The sequence below is a fragment of the Corapipo altera genome, unplaced genomic scaffold (assembly GCF_003945725.1).
Source record: "Corapipo altera isolate COAL_440 unplaced genomic scaffold, ASM394572v1 0, whole genome shotgun sequence".
Classification (NCBI taxonomy): Eukaryota; Metazoa; Chordata; class Aves; order Passeriformes; family Pipridae; genus Corapipo; species Corapipo altera.
The window spans coordinates 20094843-20107474 of record NW_020884872.1 but is presented as its reverse complement, the minus strand read 5'-3'; the positions used below and the strand labels follow the sequence as shown (position 1 = coordinate 20107474).

Sequence of the window (12632 nt, the reverse complement as noted above, 5' to 3'; positions counted from 1 at the left end):
CACTGCATGTTGGGTGGAAACATGAGAGTGCCCATGTAGCTGTTTCCCTGTTCCGGAGGTCAGCTGTGCTGCTTCAGTGTCACTGCAGGCCCGGGGAAAACCCTTCACCCCACAGCTGTACCAATATCAAAGAGGAGATGGGTTCTTGTGAATCAAACTCTCCCTATCTTTTCTTTGTATTTTTTAGATAACTTTTTTTTTCGTTGGGGAAAACATGCTTTTTAAAAGAAAAATAAAGTCAAATTATGTGTGTGCCAAAGGAATAGGAGGAGTACTATTTGTAGGAGATACTACAGTTTGCTTCATATTTATTCTTCTGCTGTTGTTTTTTCTTTTTTAATAACTGGAGTGGAGGAGTCTGAAAATGAAACTGGTAAGACAACTGCAGGTTTTGTTTTGAAAAGCCCTTTGGAAAGCATACCTGTTTCATACTGCTGTGCCAGCATGGAAGCTGGCAGAGCTGCTCCCTCCCTCTGAGCAAGGCTCCGCTGCAGCGCTTTTTGGAGCAGGCTTGTTACCAGACTGCCTGCTTCCATTATGTCCCTTGTTTTGGATGGGTCCCACGAGGTCTGTGACAACATGAATTTGGGCAGAGTGCAACAGGCTGGTCAGGTGACTCTAGGAGGTATCCAGTTTACAACAAAGAAGAACAAATTATTGCATTGAAAATACTGAGCAGTGTTTGTTTATTGGCTGTAACAGCACTGCACAGTGTGGGGTTTTGTACAGAAGCCCAAGTTTAGCATGGTTAGCAAAACAGTCCAGCTTTTCTAGGGTGTGATGCTTTACCTGGGCCACTCATACTTTACTACAGGAAAAATTGTGGAATGTAGCATGTCTTGCAGTACTCAAGCTGATATGAGCGTGTCCTCTGCAGTGTGGCCTGGAGACATATTCATTGTTTTGTTCTGCTTTTCATCTACCAGAATACATCTATCCCTTTACCTCTTTATCCATCTCTTTATTTTAAATTATACCTTCTGGGGATAAGAATAATTTTCTCTTTTTTCATCTGGATTCTTCTAGATTTTAATATAATCTTGCATATAAGATTCATGATTAGCATTCCTAGGCAGCAGTTAAATACAAATAACGATACTTTATTATTGATTCAGGCTTTCTGTCTCCTGTTATATCTTGAAAACAGCTGGTTGGATTGGATGCTTTGAGCTTTTTTATACTGATATTCGCTGGCTTGTAATTCTGAAGAGAATAATAAATAATTCAGATGAGACTAGGAGTTTTTGTTTATTTTTTTTGAAAACGTTGCAGCAAAGTGGTTTGAACATTAGGCTATCTAATGCAATTCCAAATATTTTAAAAATAGAAAACTTACGAGGTAATGTTATTGATGTTCTGTCTTGCTGAATAAATATTTCAATGCACTGATAATGTGGAGCTGTTTTGGAGAGATCTCTACAGACATTTTTGTTACACAGTGTGAATGCTAGGCTGCAGATGTTAGGCACTGAACCTGACCCACTGTAAAATGTTTACAATTTTGCAATCTCTCTGTTTTAAAAATGGAGCAGCTTTCACAGTCTTTTATTCTCATATAGCTTCTCCCTTTCCACACAGTCATACCTAGAAATCAGCAGCTTGCTTTGCTGGACTGACATACACACTGCTTTATTTTTCAATTTCACGAGTAACAGGCTTTTCCCAGGTTCTAGTAGTGCTCCACTGACATAATGATGGTTACTCCTTATTCGCACAAAAAATCTAGTGAAGTCTCTCTACAGATTTCAGTCTTTATGGTGGGATATAGAAATGGGTACAGTTATTCAGATTAATAATTTTAATTTCTCAGCACTTTATTCTAGTTTTTCTTAAAATAGAGTATACATTTGCAGTGCTACTTTAGGGTATATTGAGTCTGATATATACCTCCTCTGGCTTGGGTGTTAGCTGGACTGTGAAGTGATGGTATACTTGGTGCATTCTGACTTACATAGAGAGGGGAAGAGAAACATAAAACTCTATCCAGGATTTGTAAACCCTCTTTATAGTATTATGGCCAGAGAATGTGTTGGAGGAGGCCATGTCTGCCAAACTGTGGGTGCCTCCATTGTACTTCGTGCTGTTTGGGAAGACAATGGGTCCTTGATGGCAAAGCAGTACTTTCTACATGTATGCATGGCATCTCTGCTAGGCCAGAAGCAGCTTTCTACTGGAGACAGGTCCTCAGATCTGAAGGTGAACACCTTCTGGCCATCAGAGTTTAAGCCGGAGTGGTTATGTTATTCCTCCTTGCCTGTCTGTTTTGCCAGTGAAGTACGATCTGTCTGCATCATTTGCTTTGGTGGAAGCTACTTTGCACAGCTGATACCTGTCCACGGCTAAAGGTTCTTAACACCTTTTGGCCCCAGCAGCATATCCACACGGGCCTTGTGTTGTTAGGAACAGGTAGCTGTGGGATTTTTGGTTCATATGGCTGTAGTTTCAGATAGGAATAGGCTTTATTATATTGTTTGTGTACAAGCATAAAATATTTCATTTCAGAAGATGGCGTAAATCTATTTTAAGTAAAAAGAGGCTACTTTTCTTATAGCTATGCAGGGTGCTTTATGGTTAATGCATGCTCTTGGAAGAGGTTTTGTTTGTTGGTACTTCTGTTAGTTCTGAACCCATGAGGAAATTAAACTGAATCATATTTTTTTTCTGGGGCATAGAGTTTTAAACTAAGGACTGTGGTTGTCTCTTAAGGGGAAGAGAGCACCCAAGAAGGGAGCACCAAGTCGATGCTTGTGGTCAAAAGTATGGTCTGACAAAAGTCAGAGCATCTGCAAAAGCTTACAAAGTTTTTTTAGTAAATTACACACTTGACATGTATTAGTTTGTCTCTGATCTCCTAGTATGAGCACATGGCAGTGAGTATGGATAAAGGGGTAGGGAAAAAGGGAAGAAAGAGAGATGAATTAAAGAGGGGGAAAGACAAAGAAAGGCGGAAAATAAGGAAGAGAGAGATCACCAGTCCTGGTATCAGCATCAAACCACCTGATGGAATGTCCAGGGTTCTGGGGGGTACATGTGCCTGTGCTTTGTTGTGGTGCCTTTTTATAGCTCAGTTTCCCTGCTCTGGAGATGTTTCTCAGTCCATTCTTCTAGACCCTGCTGGCAATGGGTCGAGGGTTTCAGTGGTCTTTGGTGGTCTTGATCCTCCCTTATGGTCCATGCCTGCTTCTGGACCTCATTCCTGTGCTTGCCCTGGACTACACTGTCCTTATCTCCAGGAGCCAGAACAAGGACATTTGTCCCAGGAAAGGGCTGCCCTACCTCCATGTGGTCCCATTCTCCAGCCACATCCTGTTCTTCCTCACAGTGTGTTATTACTAACAATCCTCGGTTGGCTCCACAGCTGTCTGACTGTTGGTGTTTAAGACACACACGTTAGCCCCTTATCTTCTAGGCTTGTACAAGGACACATGAGCAAGGTACTCTAGGCTAACAAGTTATTTCATGTTGAGGAAAGGGTGGTAAGTTAATCTGTGCAACTTTTTATGTACCATGAGCTTAGAATACCTACACAAATACACCTCTGTCTTCCTACAAGTAATAAGTTACAGGGTGTCTACAGACCTCAGTTACTAAGCCTGAAAATGCAGGTCTGTCTTGGGATCCAACTTAGGGAATCATATTGCTGTCAGTGATAATCACAACTGTACCCATGCACAAAAGGTAAAGAACATGCCACTTCCCAGTTGTGACAGGGAGCAGGGTAAAATATTTTATCATGGATGTTCTGAGGAAAGGTATCTACCTGGCTATCTGATAAATTTGGCAGTTAAAAGTTGTTTTTATTGTTAAGTTGGACAAATTTGATCTGGAAGTAACGGAACACAAAAAGCATCAAGCACAATAATGTCACTACACTCGGTTTTCACATTAAGACTCACAGACATGTATTTGTACCTCAAATTCACCAGTGAAAATCTGGAGTAGCTTAATCTGTAAATCATTTGAGTCTCTCCAGACATACTTTTCTGGAACAGCGTGAAGCCTCAGCCAACCCACTCCAGGCTAAATTGTTCACCTGTTTATTCACCTGTGAGTGTGTTCATCTACTCACCCACTGACACAGTTTCCTATGAAGCCAAAAGGCAGGGGCACATTTTGTAAAAACATGAAAATCTTGAATTTCACAACTTCTGACAGCCATGACAAATAAGCAACCATATGCATTACCAGTCCCCAGAGTTATCTAGTATCCTTTCTTTATGTGATTTCTTATAGTACTTTTTTTTTAAACCTTCTTCTTTTCTCTTGTTATTTATTATTCATAACGTTAATAAGAGTTCACTACTTGGCTTTATTTTCATTGGTGTCCTGAATATTTTAACACAGTAACTGTACTTGCTTTGTTTTTGTGCTTTTTTTCACCTTGTGTTTTCCAGTTTTATCATCTGGAAATATTAATAAAGACATTATATACCTTTTCTTCATCCAAAGACATAGTGCATCTGTTGACCTTCAGGGCATATTGCTGGGGCCATCTGGTTTTGCAGGGAAGGGGGAGTTGGCAAGGAATGGGAAAGGATTTAAGGCAGAAGGAGATATTAGGTTACTCATTTATTATTTGATAAGCTTTTACTTTGTTGAAGGGTAAGACTAATTGGTACTTTGTTACAGTGTTTGTCTTTTTATAGTCTTTGGTTTTTCCTGTGTTTTGTTGTTGTTTTTGTTGTTTTAAATGGTGCTGGTCTGGGGAACCTCCTGTGTGCATGTGCTTTTCTTTATCAAAATAAAGAAAATAATGTGACCCCAAGAGGCTGTGAGGTGTTAACCAGTGCTGCTGTTGTAGTCTATTAGTGCCAGGATTAAATGACACTGTTTTGGGCACTGTTCCTAGCCTGTGTTCATCCCTCAGTTGAAGAAAGTTTTAGTGACCATTGAGGAATTAGCAGGACAAAGTACCAACCACATTTCAAACTGATAGTCTTCTCTTAGTAGCTTCATGGCATATGTTGAGGAGATGTCATTTCTGCTCTTGTCCTTCCAGAGTAAAGGAGTCTGACGTGTGTGCGGCTTTTACTGGGGGCAGAGAAGGAAAAGGAGGAATGTTGTCAGCTCTTGGTGTTCTCTGTTTCCAATATGGCCACAGCCATTGCTGTACAGTGGCTGTGATACATAGTTTAACGTTGAAACCTTGGCTTTATTTTCCTTTTCTCTTTTCTCTAGTACCATTAAGAAAACACTTGGCATATAGGATATAAATAGTTAATTTTTCTTTTATTTTCTCAATGTGCGTCATATATCATATTATGAAATACACTGCAGTGCATAAAAAGCTTTGATTTTCATATGCTAAAACCTGTTACAATTAAGCCACCCAAATTCTTATACATGAAGTGAGAATATGGCACACATTTTCTTAGGAGAAGAAAAAAAATTCTTTTAAGTAAAGTTACAGGATAAAATATTATTTCAGCTGAAAATAAGAAACAGCTTCGTTTTAAGAGTAAAGTTTAAGCTCACATGTTAGGAATCATCTTTTCTAAATTAACAAAGGGCTAATTTCAGTTAAAGCAGAAATTCTCGCTTCGAATTATTGTGTCTTCATATGTTTAAGTTCTGAGTGATTTGTGTAAAAGCCTGGAGGAGGGTGTGTGATGTGTGTCTGTGTGTGTCAGTGCTTCTCACTGTGTAATCTCCCATAACTGACTGCCTGTAAAACAAAATCTCCCCCCAGTCCAACAACTCCTGCCCACATGCAGGAGTCTTCTGATAAACTGTAGCGAATCACAATTACGACAATATGATGATCTTGTCATATGCTTTTGTATTTAATAATGTCCACAACACTTACTAAATATTGAGTTTATTGTCAATTTTCTCAAAGGATTTATTTCTCCATCTTAGCCACTGTATCTTAGGAGGACATAAGCCAGTTGAGTTATACACTTACCTTACATGATGAAATATGATGAGGAAAGACTGGAAGAAACAATGCACCTTCGTAGTGTTTAATCAGTTCTGCCTGAACGTGAAGAAATGAACGAATGGGGGTGGGGACGGACCCCTAACTTCTGTGAGGAAAGAGAAAACTAAGTAACCTCATTAGGAAAATTTACTTAATCCATTGTGGTTTTTGGGATATTTTTTGTTCAACTGTATTATCTGGGGTTTTTTTATACAAGCTGTAAATTTGAGAGTGAGGCAAAAGAGCTTGCAGAATGGTACATATTTGATGTTTTCCTTGTGATGTGATGAAAGCATTGTAGAGGTTTACCTAAATAAAACTCCAATAGTGACCCAGTTCCCTGTTTTTGAGGATGAGGGTTGGTTAGCTAATCTTGATTTTGTGGAACAGCTGAGAATAAGAAGTGAGCAGGCTATTGCCTTTGTCCTGGGATTTCCAGTGGCCATGATCAAAAGCCTTTCTCGTGAAGTCACCCATGGGTTTGTAGAAATTCCACCCAGGGCTCCTAGCTGCCTGAGTTAGAAAGCTTTGAAGACTCTGTAGCTTTTCTTAGGAAAATACCTTAAAACATAAAACATCTGTCAAGAGAGCTTTTTGTTTGCAAAGCTTCTTGAAGCACACCTTGGAATTTCCTTCCTTGGTGGTAGTAAATGTGAAATAACCAGTAATGGTGTCACCTGATTTCAGGAGTTCAGAGAGATGTGAAGGTGCTCGAGAGACCAGGATTTCAAAGTGTTTTATTGTGCCATAAAACATAAAACTCTCATATAATTACAGGTTTTGCTTTTTTAACAACATACAGTAAAATAAGACACAGTAAGAACATGATCAAGCAAGGAATCGTGTTCAGATGAGCATACAGTACAAAAAGTTAAACATTTAGAATTTTATTTTCCAAAACTCAAAGCCTATACTCTAGATTATTTGTTCCTCTCTTATTCTGTGGATCAGATCCTCACATTCTTTGTATTTTAAAGTGCTGAATTCCTGTCTACTGCTTTTTTATTCATGCAGAATTGCTGACAGAATTGTAAATTAAATTATTTTCTGGATGAGACATCAGCTAGATCATTAACTAAATTCCTAGCGTAGAGCCAAACTGGCTGCCTTTGTAATGTTGATGGAATTGAAACAGGTGTGGTGGCAAAAATTTTTATGTGGAAAATCTTGATTACTTTAGTTAGCCATAACAGAGTAAGTCTGTTCGACTTTCAAGTCTAGAATGAATTTCCAGGATGTTAATCCAGAATAACAGTGGTAGTCTGAACAGATTCAGCGACAAGTAACTGGAGTCCTTTAACTATAGCCATTCTTCTCATTCATTTTCAAAGGCACACCTGAAGGAATAAAACATCTCAAAGTACTCATGGAATTTAGGAAGGGATTTTTTTTCTCATTAGAAAGCACATTTTGGTTTTCTTACCAAAGCAACATTTTTCTTAGAAAATGCTCATCTTTTCCAAAGTTCTGAAGAATATGAAGGACCTTAGTGAAGTAGCTTGATGGATGTTTAAGAAAACATTTTCCCAATAGAAGAGAAAACATGAAAAGAACATGCAGATTACCAGTTGGAAATGTAGTAAGTATAGACAAGGGCACTAACAAGGTTAGAGAAGGGCTGTGAAAGACTTTGAAAATAATAAAATAAAGACATTGAAACATGCTGTCCAGAGAAGCTGTGGATGCCCCACACCTGAAAGTGTTCAAGGCCAGGTTTGATGGGGCCCTGAGCAGCCTGGTCTAGTGGAAGGTGTCCTTGCCCATGGCACAGGTTTGAAACTAGATGACCTTTAAGGTCCCTTCCAATCCAAACCATTCTATGATGCCATGATTCTATAGAAAAATTAAGTTACTTATGTAAATGTGGAGATTTTTTCCAAATGTATAGGTTAAGATAATGTTATTGAGGGTTGCAAGTCTGTGTGACAAACAAGATGACTGTGATGTTGCCAGTACTTAAGATTAGTAGTAGTCAGCAAGAAGGGCTGCAGAGGAAAGGGAGAAAGAGTACTGAGTGTTCAAAATTATTCTGGAGAATAATCACATCAGAAATGGATAAGGATTCTGGTCGACAGCATAGAAGAGGCAAGTCTGGAGCACAGAGTATCTATTCATAGGTGATAATTAAAATCAGTTTTGAGTGAGATTTCCCTTGTGCGTGGAGCATAAGAAAGTCAAGGACAGAGCTCTGTGGAATCCCCAAGTGAGGTGTAAAGTGCAATTAACGGTGAACAGAAACATTTAAAACAAAAAGTAATTCCATAGACTTTAAGAAGAAATATAAGAAATGAGCAGTTTCTTTTTCATTTGAAGGCATGGCTATATGCAACATTGATGTTTCAGTTAGTGGTTTCTTTTCAATTCTTTACAATAGAATTGAATTCAAAAGTAGAAAAAACAGTATATGAGAGTACTTGAGGAAATGCTAGATGTTGGGTAAAAAGCCCTTCCATCTTCTGATGGACATTTTACATCTGCAGTTTGTGTTGATTGCAAAGCGATACACTGAATAGAATTAAATCTCTGTTAAATAGGAAGAATTTTTTAACAAATTGATATATTTACATGAAAAGTTACATTAAACTCCACAGACAGTTAAACAGCATAAACATGGAAGAAGATTAATTTGGATTTTCCCGGTGATGTTGCCTAACTCTTTTTCTTTGGAAAAAAGAAAAAAACAAAACATGCACACACATACATACATTCATGAGAATGAAAAGTAGAAGACTGTATTTCTAGTCTCTTAGCTGTATTCCTGTTACTTTTAACATAGCTTCTTCTGGGTCAGATCATCTCACCTAATTTCATGGGTTACACAGATGTCAGGTAACAGAGGTGTCTGTCTACTTTGGAGCCATCCCTGACCCAGGCTTAGGTGCTCCCAGCAAAGGGCCTCCTCTCCTTCTGGGGCAGAGTCTCGCTGATGAGGTGTATCATGCTCCAGAAGCGCCTGTCTCCTGACTTGGAGAGGAGCCTCACTTGGACACGTGTCTATATTGTACTTGTCAAAAAGACATCGACACAGCTATTAGCTTCTGCTACGTTTCACTAACCTAAATGATTACTCCTTACTGTCCCTTAAATACTTAGTTTAAAATATAGCTGAGCTTGCATTCATTTTATATGTATTTTTAATCAGCTATGCCTGCTGGCCAAGGCTTTTATTTGTCATAATTGATATCTGATGTTATGAGCTTTCTGAAATTAAAATAACCTGTTATAAAGTACTTGCTAAGAGAAGAAAGCTAAGGTGAATTTTAAAGCACAGAGAGAAGACACTGAAGAACAGGGATTCACTGTCAAAGACATGCCAAAGAAAACAATGCTCGAGTGTATTGAGCAAGGTCAGTAGGGAGGAGCTGAGTAGCTCTAGGCATGTTTATAACTAATTTTTGAAATACTACAAGTGTAATTCACATTATAAATAACCATATGTTCATTAAATAACTGAAGAAGGAAAATCTGGGAAAAGTTTGTCCAGACATTTATAACTTTTTTTAGGGCAGCTGATCTTTTCCATATGATTTTCAGACTGAGAAACTATTTTTTCTCTTGAGGCTGCTCATTGTTGAGAGCTGCAATAAAGGAAAAGAGCAAAGTTATCATCCAAGCTTAAATGCAAAACATGAAAACATTTGGGATTTAAGCTGACTGTTTGTTGCTTGATATAGCTTTTACTTTATAGTGGAGGTCTGAAGCAAATCTTCACTGAAAACTTAGTTTAGCTTTTTTTCCCCCAAGTCCAAAGTCGTTGTTGAATGCCTGAACAGAATAAAGGAGAATATGCATTCTGCCTGCCAAAGTAAAGAGGAATTGTTCAGTACATATTATGCAATTCATCCTCATCATAAAGAATGTACTGTTTTTCTATTTCTAATTTCATATTCAGTCATAATATAGATGTAAACGGAAAAAGGATAACATTTATATGAAGAGTACAAAGCAAGTGAATTTATAAAGAAAGAGCAAGGGTAGTTCATAGTGGAAAAAACTGGAATAGATACAGGTTACTCTGCAGACATTATTGTAAATGTCAAGTAGAGTTTGACAGCTGGTAAGTTGGAGACATAATTAAAAAAAATTCCATACATGTACTACAGACTGCCTTTTAGTGTGAAGAATTGGCACCCAGTGAAATAAGAAGGTGAGCGGCACATGGGGGATTAAGGCAGTTAAGTTGTAGTGGAGTCTGGAAGCAAACGAATAGACCGTCAAGACCAAGACAACTATAGTGATGGGACTGGTGTCATGTATTTGTTGATTCATGGTATAGCAATCTACCGTAATTAAAGGAAGGTTCATCTCATGCAGTTTTTCATCCCAGGCGGAGCCTTTGTGATACAGAAAAGAGGAAAGTGTCAGAGGAAAACTTGTCTGGAGAGGCGAAGATTTCCATTTAACAGACTGGTCTGTGTGACAGTCTGTTTTGATGGAAACTCTTTGTAAACTGAGCTAAATTGTAGACATTATGGTCAGTTAGGTTAAATAAAGGCAGTTAGGGGAAATCCAGTATTTAGCAAGAATTGGTATTTCTGTTAAACATAGTTTCTAAAAATTACTTTGGATTTAGACATCTCCTAAAGTCTTCATAGAAAATCAATTATATATATACTTGTACTCTTCAAATATTATTTCTGTGTATATTTTTGGCTTCAGTTTAGATTACAAATGGAATGACACTTGGCTGTGACCCTGCAGAAGGGGAGATCAGTTTGGCACTGCAAACTAATTTGGGAACTGAGCTATGCATTTATTTCTGTATCTTTGTCTTTAGTCTTTTGCTTGGATTTCTCTGGGTGTTTTCTTTATAGTTGTGCTCACCACTTTCATTTTTTAAGACATGCTTTTTAATCATCGTTCTGCAAGTCTAGCAATACTGTCTGACACACTGCTTCCACTACAGACAATTGCTGCATCAGGAGAAGGTTCTGCTGAATCACATGTCAGCATGAATATCTTAAAAAGAAAATATTTGAATGTTCACTAGAAACAGAACAGATTTTTTTTTAGCAATTTAATATGAAATACAAAATCACAACCTATAAGTCCTATGCAAAATTGGGAGCTACTAACTCCCGAGTTATTATTTGCATTGATCTAATGAAAAAAATAGTCAGACAGTATTTGCTACTGGAATTTTAGAGAAAGTCATTGACTCAATTGTGAGAAGACTAATTCTGGATCTGGATCTGGCCAATGTAGTAAACCCAGTTTTGGCAATTGTAGCCTTTCCAACAGGGGAAGGGCTTTTCTTAATTTCTGCTTATCAATTTAGCGAACAGCTTAAAGATGAGAAACTGCTTGGGAGATTACTAGTTAGGAAAGCCCCAACTTTCTCCCGATGAGTTACTCAATTAGAAAACCAAGAAAGAGAGCATGAGATCTGTTAGTTTTGAAATCTTGGAGGACATAGGGACCAGAAATACTCAGTTAATTTTTCTAGTTATAGATAATTTCTCTTGTATGTATTGAATTGGTTCAAAATGCAAAACTTTTATTTAATGTCATGCGTGTCTTACATAAACCTTTATTAACTGGTAAAGCACTGTTTCAAAAGGTCTTATTGTGTTTAAAACATGGATATTTTTTCCTTCATTTCAATTGAAGTTTGATTTCCAGTTTTAAAAGAATATGACCTGATCTATAAGAAGGGGTCATTCATTATTTTCTAGCTAAATGGTGTGTAAAAAGAGGAAATGTAAGTTAGTACGTATGATTCCATAGATATGTATGTAACACAGCTTCATGGTAAGCAAATTGCAGTATTGAGTTGATGTAAAGATTGTATTTCAATATAGAGTAAGTGTAGTCAGACTCTAAATATAGAGTCATTGTGTAGTCAGAAGCTCAAAAAAAAAAAAAAATAAAACAACGCAGAAATAAATGGTTGTGTAGCTCCAGAATCTTTTTGGCTAAGATCCACAAAACATACAGGGTGTTGGCTGAATTGAAGTGGGCAAGCTCTGGGATGGGGAGATAAGAGCAGCAAGGCCCCGTTGCCCTCCTTCAGAAGGTTAGACTGGGCTTAGAGCTCCAGCCATGGCCATCCCTTCTGCCTTGGCTCCTTTCATGCCTGGGGTGCCCTGTCCCTTCTGCAAGTGCCTGCCATGGGCGATTCAGCAGCGTAGCTCTGGCACCGCTATTCCTTCCTCTGGGAGCCAGAGGCTCGCCAGCCTTCCCTGAGGCTAAGTAGTTCCAGGGAAGGGACTGAAGAAACTAGAAAAGCCCCGGTTGGTTTGAAGTTGCTTTGTTGTTCTTTCTGTGATCCTTGAGTGTGGACAGTGTGCTGTATGGAATATATTTTCTGGATTGTTTTGAGGGAGGTGCTAGTGGAAGCACACTTCCTAAAGCTTGAAGCAAATCTTGGTGAGACAAGAAAATTGAAATAAGTAATAAATTAGATATAAAACATGCAGATTCTTTTTATGTTACCACTAGGAAGGAGGGAAAATACTGTTTGGGGTTTTTTGCAAAACTGAATTTCAGCTAAATGCTTCAGAAAATATAATATTGAGAACAATCTGTTACTTTGTCATTTCCATTTTAGTTGCTGATTATTCCTCATTACTTAGAGTTACTGTTGTTACGATGTGCATGGATTGAAGTTGAATTGGTGTGTTTTATAAATATACAGGTCTTTAAACATGAAATACCAGAGGCCACCCACAACAGAAGAATGTGAAGTGTACATGAACTCTTCCACCGCTAT

General features: G+C 38.1%; 1 protein-coding gene across 3 annotated transcripts in view; it reads left to right on the top strand.

Moving 5' to 3' along the window:
• TBL1X (transducin beta like 1 X-linked) overlaps nucleotides 1-12632 on the top strand; it is a 196237-nt gene that overhangs the window by 75707 nt on the left and 107898 nt on the right. Inside the window, exon 1 of one of the 3 annotated variants that reach the window (XM_027639220.1) lies at nucleotides 12136-12153. The exons of the other annotated variants lie outside the window; for them this stretch is intronic. The gene's annotated coding sequence lies outside the window, so the exon portion shown is untranslated. Of the gene's footprint in view, nucleotides 1-12135; nucleotides 12154-12632 lie in introns of those variants that run through there. 3 annotated transcript variants of the gene reach the window in all.